Here is a 7,272-nt window from a genome sequence, read left to right on the forward strand (position 1 = left end):
CTTCGTCGGTTCGTTACCTTTGGACCAACATGTTGGATACGCAAATTCATACAGAGTACCTAGTTTGCTGTGTTCTAACCAAGAGAAGCCATGCATACATGATACATTAGAAACAAAACACCTATGACTGATTGACTGCTAACAAGCAACCCAAAGAATAGTCAGCCAGCCACGTTGATCGACCAGCTAGTTTCCTTCACATTCTGTGTTTCTATTGAAAACTGATCCCATTTTTTCTGTGTGTTATTAATAATGCACTACATGTTTTATCTGCCTTTCCTATCTTCCGAACTTGCCTGCAAGCACACTGACATGGTTCACCATTAGGCCATCCGTCTTATGGTTAAACTCCCTGGAATTGTTTGGTTTAACATTGACATTGTAGTTTTGGAAGGACTGGAAATTATCAAATTGATTAGTTTGTGCAATGTATGGATTTTCACACAATGAAACTGTACTGCTGCTGCCTGTATGGGCTTCTTAAGTTGCAGCATTAATTTATTTTGCCCTTTTGAACATAAAGTGATACTTACATTATTTATTTATTCCGCCTTGTTGTTGCTAGTTGTGGTTTATTTTATTCTGCCTGGAGTATGTCATGTCATCTTTTTTTGATAGATACCTGCACCTTGGCCTATTGTTGGATTGGATCAGCCACCTCCATCTTGGGAACTTGTGAGAACTCCTGTGTTTGGTATGAATCATATTTACTGCCTGTACTTGATGTGAAACCATGCAATCTAGCTCTTGCATTCTTATTGTCCTCCTTTAATTGCTATTGTTTTAGTGCTGCAATGAATACACAAAGGCTAGAGCTTATTAGGAAGAGGAGAGAGGAAGACGATGAGGAGTTCATGTTCTTACTTTTACCAATATTGCACTATCACAAAAGGAGTAGAAGAGGGCAAGTAGAGAGAACGCAGCGGCATAGCTCGTCTTGTATGGCATGCAACGTGTGCAAGGAATCCTTGACGGGCATGTTAAGAATTGCCGCGTAGCCTATAGGATGGAGCCACATATTTTCGGATCATTGGCATCCTATCTTAGAAGAGAAAATTTATTGAAGGACAAAAGGATCAAGGTTGAAGAAAAACTTGCTATTTTCCTCTACATGTTGTCACACAATGCCTCTTTCGAAGACCTACAATTGGAGTTCCAACACAGCAACCGCACTTTCCACAAGTGCATAAGAGAGTTCTTCAACATCATCCCTGTCCTAAGTAGGCGATTTACGAAGCCTCCCATTATTGACCATCCGCATCCAAGAATAGCCAATGATGACCGTTTCTTCCCCTACTTCGAGGTTCTTATTTTGAAACCCCAACCTTCTACCTTACCTTAATCCACATCCTTTCTTATATCACCACTTCTTTCTTACTTTGCAGAATTGCATAGGGGCAATTGATGGAACACACGTGCCTATTTCCATATCACCGCACCTTGCTGCACCATTCCGAAATAGAAAGGGAACCCTCAGCCACAACGTAATGATAGTTAGTGACTTCGACCTTAACGTCACATACATCTCTTGTGGTTGGGAGGGTTCGGCCACAGATGCTCGAGTCCTTCGCTCTGCAAAGGCCACTGGTTTACCTGCAATACTGCTTGCACTTTATGTTCCAGGCAAAGCATATCTTCAATGCAACTTCTAATATGCTAATGTTGTATCCTAAATATATAATGCGGTATCCTAAATATATAATGTTGTATCCTGAATATACCACTTCATGCATGGCCTGAATAGCTTTATCTCTTGCCAGTAATTATATGTGCTGATATCTTCACCGTCAGGTTGAATTGTTCAATCTGTTCCTTTTATTATTGCTAGTTGATATTAACAAGTGATGTTGCGTCCATTTGTTTAAGTACATGGCTTATATATTTAGACAGATGATGGTGCCAGCCTAGAGTCAGGTGATATATCTAGCCATATATGAATCTGAACTCAAGTGTTGTATGCATTGAACTTGGTCTTTAAGGATGGGCTTAGTTAAATTATAAGGATGCTCCCTAGTTGTAGTCACTGTACATTTGAACTATCCAGTACTAAATTAGAATGGAGGCAACCTGTCGATACATGTAGTGATGGTTTTGTAGTATGTGTTATCACATTGCCAAATGTCAATATCACCACCTTTTTTTCTGACTGTATCATCCGTGTCATGGCAACACTATTGTCTTGTTGGTGGTTTACTTCTGCACAAGTGGTGGTTCAGGCTTCAGCTTCAGTATTTTGGTTTTACTAGTATCATGGGTTTGAGGTCTTATCCTTGGGCTACTGCATTTCCAAAAGAATTTTATCTACCCAATGCACTACAAGTTCCAGTGAAGCGTACAAGAATGATACTCCTAGAACTAACTAGCAATCGATGTAGTACAATACTAGTATAATTTGTTGGTTGTTATTGGAAGTTATTCTAGCTCTCAAGAATGATACTACTCTGTCTGTTTCCTGTGTTGATTTGCACACTCACTATAAGCTCTCTGTAGATTCAATGCATGCAAAAAATAGACGGTCTCTGTCTCCTGCTATGTCTGATCCAACTCGGGGAAAGGGTCAACCTGCTAGCTATAGCCGATCAACACCCTGTTGCTAGCTGTGGTTTATTTTATTTAGCTGCTTGCACTTTATTTGTAAGATAGTTGATACCACCAACCTTACTAGATGCTTAACTATGATGCCACCACCCTTTATTGTTCTAGTAGTTAGTGCTTGTGGCTGTCGATTCCTTTGCTCACTAGTTGCAGATACTATACATTTGAACTATCTGTAAGCGATGTATCAGTACTAAATTTTACCTCTGCATGTATTTTTAGCTCGAGGTCCTCCGGCGGCGGTGGCGTGGTTTCCGACGTTCGGCGGGCGAGCGCGCCATGACTTCTAATGTACTCGTCAAACTGCATGACATTGATTTTATGGCGGAGGTTGCTCATCTGTTGGGTGGAGCATTTATTTATATGTGTGTGATTGTTCGAGAAGATTGCATAACATAATTGCATGACACCGAGTTTATGTTAAAGACAAAGTTTTTAATTTACTGATTGTACATTATCACGTCTTGGGATGCAAAGATTGAGTTTTTATCATCTGATCTCAATCCTTCATATCCCCTCTCATCCCCAAAAAATAAAGTAACTAGAGGATGTGGGGGAGGGTGTGGGGAAATGAGGGGAAATGAGGGGAAAATTGGGGATTGGGTGAAAGGGGGGTTTTCACCCAATCCCCTCTCATCCCCAAACCCCTAGGGGGTGAAAATACCATAGGTGTAAACAAGGCCTCAGCGATAGCAGAACAGAGTTTTTTTTAGAGACTATATCCACCGTCTAAAACAGACCATAACAACATAAGAAGTTCACCAAATAATTAAAGCACAAGAGTAAACTATATTTAGATAGAAAATAAGAATTCATGATATATGGTCGACCAATGGTGCTTAAGATTGTGCTACTTCTCAGCACGTGAAATATAAGCGGCTACTGCATAGTTCCGCCAAAATAGAGCGCCAGGGGAGCTGAAGATACTGTCGGGACGTAGGCAAACGTGCTAATATCCATTTTACCCGAATAAGTGGCCGCCTGCCTTGCTCCTGACAATTGTCTACCTTGAACCGCAACAAACTGGCCGCTGGACCAGTTCTTGGCCGGCTCCTCCTCCACGCCAATCCCGATCAGCAGTTGTTCGGACCCGATGTCGAGACCCTGAATACTCCTGCTCACGATCTTGTGAGCGTACAGAGCCCCGTTCTTGTTCGGTAGCGCGAAGGTGCCCCCGTTGTAGCGCATGCTGCCTTGGGATGCGCATCCCGTGGGGCAGGGTCATAACAGCATCGACATATAGTGCCATGGCGTCCATATCACCGGGCCAGCAGCCGTTCTCCGACTCATCGGTCAGCGACCTTATTCCGATGATGCACGGATGACCATTTTTCCACGCCGGATGATGGCAAAATATCGGTCGTTTGTTGACAACAGGGCACTCAACCGATGTGATCTCCTCCGTCGCTAGATCAAGGCGAGCGTACATCGGAATCTTGTGGTGATGCTCCATGTAACTCCAGTACACGGCTCTGCTGTTGCACGCCAGGTCGATGAAGGAGGTATAGCTGAAGGAGAGGTAGCTGAAGGAGACATAGGCAGTGTTCACGGTCCTCCAGTCCTTGTCCTGTCCGATTGTGAACAGCTTTATAGACATAGTATAGTTGCCGATATTGGCATGATCATAGGCAATGTGTTTATGAATGATCTTGTATTGCCCTGCCGTGGCGTCGAATCCGAAGCAATACGAAAGAGCCACATTGCTCCATGACGAATCTGTGGGCAGCGGCAGGATGGTCGCCTCGCCGGTGAAGGGTTCGACGACCCCGATGATTTGCTGGAGTCCGTCGTGGAAGCAGAGAAGGCCATTGCACGTCCCTATCATGGCCTCGGATTCGCCGACGATGAACCTTGCTGTGAGCCGCCAGAGCTCGTCGAAGAGGAACCCGCTGCCGGCACAACCCTTGGAAGAGTGCACGAACACGACCGTGTGTGTCGGGGCGTGCGATCGGTGTACCATGTGCGCCTTGATGAAGGTTGGATCTGAGATGACGTCTCGCCATTGTTTGCAGACGATGCGGAAGCGGCGGAGGACGCTCGCCGGGAGGCGGACCAGGATGCTGGCGATGACGTCTCGCGACCCGAACACGGCTGCGGCTGCTTTGGCATCGGCGGCCGTTACCTGGTTGTTGGACACGCGCCCAGGCATTGGAATTGCGTCAATCTGGGACATGTCCTTGGCTGGTTCGTGTGTATATGAAGACGAGTAGAGTCGTATGGGACGGTTTCTCGTTAGAGTTGTTGTAAATCACCTGGACTATGGAGTCTATGGTAATTAAGTTCTACACCTTTCCTAATTTTCAGCTAGCTGAAATGCCAATTCGCTTAAGTCAGATAGCAGGAACGTGGGACCCACATGCTAATTGGGCCGGCCCAGTAACTTCTTGGGCCGGCCCAGTTGCTTTAATGTGGACCCCACTTTTTAAATGGGCCGGCCCGATACCAGGAAAGTGGGTCCCACAAGTCTTGTGGGCCGGCCCTTTTGCATGTTGACCGGTCAATCGAGTGCATTCGGCCCGGCCCACATGTTTAGTGGGTCGGCCCATTAAAGTTTTGACCAGTCAACCTTAGAGGTTAGGCCCGGCCCACGTAACTAATGGACCAGCCCAGCTATATAGTTGACCGGTCAAAATAAGTCAGCTGGCCCGGCCCGCAAACTTAGTGGGCCGGCCCGCTTAAGACGTGGCAGGCCTCGTGTGGGCCTACCATCTACCACGGGGTTTCAGCCGGTTAACGCCGTTAAGTGCCAGTTAACGGCGTCTGCCACGTGTCAGTTTGCATGACGTTAGCAGACCAACGGGCTCCCGAAACACTTGGGCAACGGTCCGATTTTCCGTGGCGGAAGGGCGCCCAAGCGCGACGGACCGAAAAAATCGTCGTAGGACTTTGCTCGACGCAGTTTCGACAACAGAACCCATATCGTCGGGTTAGGCCCATAGGCGACGAAAAATACCCCTTAGCGGACGATTTTGAGACGTTGTCTATCAGAACTTTTCTTGTAGTGTAGGGTGGAATTGATGTCGTCGTGCTCGCCCTTATTTTCAGCAAGTAAGGCTTCACGAGGGCGTGACGCGAAGCTTCGCCTTCATGTCGGTGCCCTAGAACATGTCTGAATATAGATTTCCATGAAACTGACAGAGGTGGAGATATTCATGGTGATAGTGATCTAAGATTGGTATTGGCGGAGAGGTGTATTGGTTGCGGTGAAGACAATGCGACGCAGATTTTTGCTATGTGTCGGGTGTTTGGCAATTTGCAGCAACTGCCTTGGCGATACAGGGCAGTAGCACAAGTGGACCACATATTTGGTGATGCTCCTCAAATACCGAGTAACGATTTTTAGGGTAAAAAATCCAAGGTCTGGCCTTCATTGGTTATATCTAGCAATGGCATTGCAAAAGGCATTGTTTTGGAAAGTCGGACTTTCTCCGGGTGAAAATCCAAGATCTTCGATCGGGTGATGACAACGCTTGTATATTGTTTTCTTCTTGAAGGTGTTGCTTTTGGAGAATCTCTTGTGTAGTCCGGGTGTTGGCATTGACGGTGGTTAGAGTACTGCAGTTGCGTGTCATCAACGCGAAGGGGTATTTATTTTCTCTTTCTATTTTTATTTTTCTTAGCTTTGTACATCCTTGATGTCTTTGGATATCTTATTGGTGTTATTGGTGTAGTGACGGGTGTAATTGGTATCTTTGCGATATTAATATATACAGTTTTATTGAAAAAAGGTAATATATAATAATACATCAATATATGAGTGACTATAAATGTGACTTCATCTCCATAGAAGAGTAATAATCTCCTTATAAGTGTTTGGTTCCTTGTGATGGCCCAATGAACAATAAAAAGAATTGGATGCCGAATATCTGGCTCAAAGTTGTGCCACCTTTTAGAAATAGGAATTGTATCAATACACAGCTTTAGGCATGTCATAACAAAAAAAAAAGTATGACTCTAGAGGGTTTTAAGTGAAACCCAGAGTCTAGGGGCAAGTTGCAACGAAAAAAATGGATTTGAGTGACTAGTCCATTTGAATGAAAACTGGCATCCGAGACCAGCTGTGATTCAACCTAATAGTTACCTAGGTTCGAGCAGAGCCGAGTTTGAAATTTTGAGCCAAATTTAACCTAATTTTATATAAAAACAACTTTTAAATGTCTAGGCAAACTAGGCCCAAAATTTTCAGGATAGATCAAGGAGAAGGTTTGAGTTTTTTCTGAATTTTATACAAATGTTATGCAAATACTCTAGTTTTTTAGACAGACACATCTTATAACATAATTCTAAACATTTAAATGGATGGGCATATTGGCTCAAAAATTCCTGAATTGATCAGGAAACATCGATTGAATTTTATAGTTCTTGTAACTTTTTTTGTTTTACAAACTTTGTGCTGAATTTGGCTAAATCTGACATAGCTTGTGAAAATTTTAAATGTCTAAGGAAAATATGGCTCACAATTTCTTTGATTGTTCAAGGTACACACCTGGATTTAGTAAAAAAACAATGGTTTCAGTGTTTTTTTTTGTACAACTTACCTCTAGACTATAGATATAGGGCATATATCTGAAAACCCTTGGTCACTATTTCCTAATACATCAGCCCCGTGTCTTTGTGAAATTTCCTTTGTTTTCAATGGAAGTATTTTGTTGACTATATCTATAAAAGTACCAAGAG

The sequence above is a fragment of the Lolium rigidum genome, chromosome 5 (assembly GCF_022539505.1).
Source record: "Lolium rigidum isolate FL_2022 chromosome 5, APGP_CSIRO_Lrig_0.1, whole genome shotgun sequence".
Classification (NCBI taxonomy): domain Eukaryota; kingdom Viridiplantae; phylum Streptophyta; class Magnoliopsida; order Poales; family Poaceae; genus Lolium; species Lolium rigidum.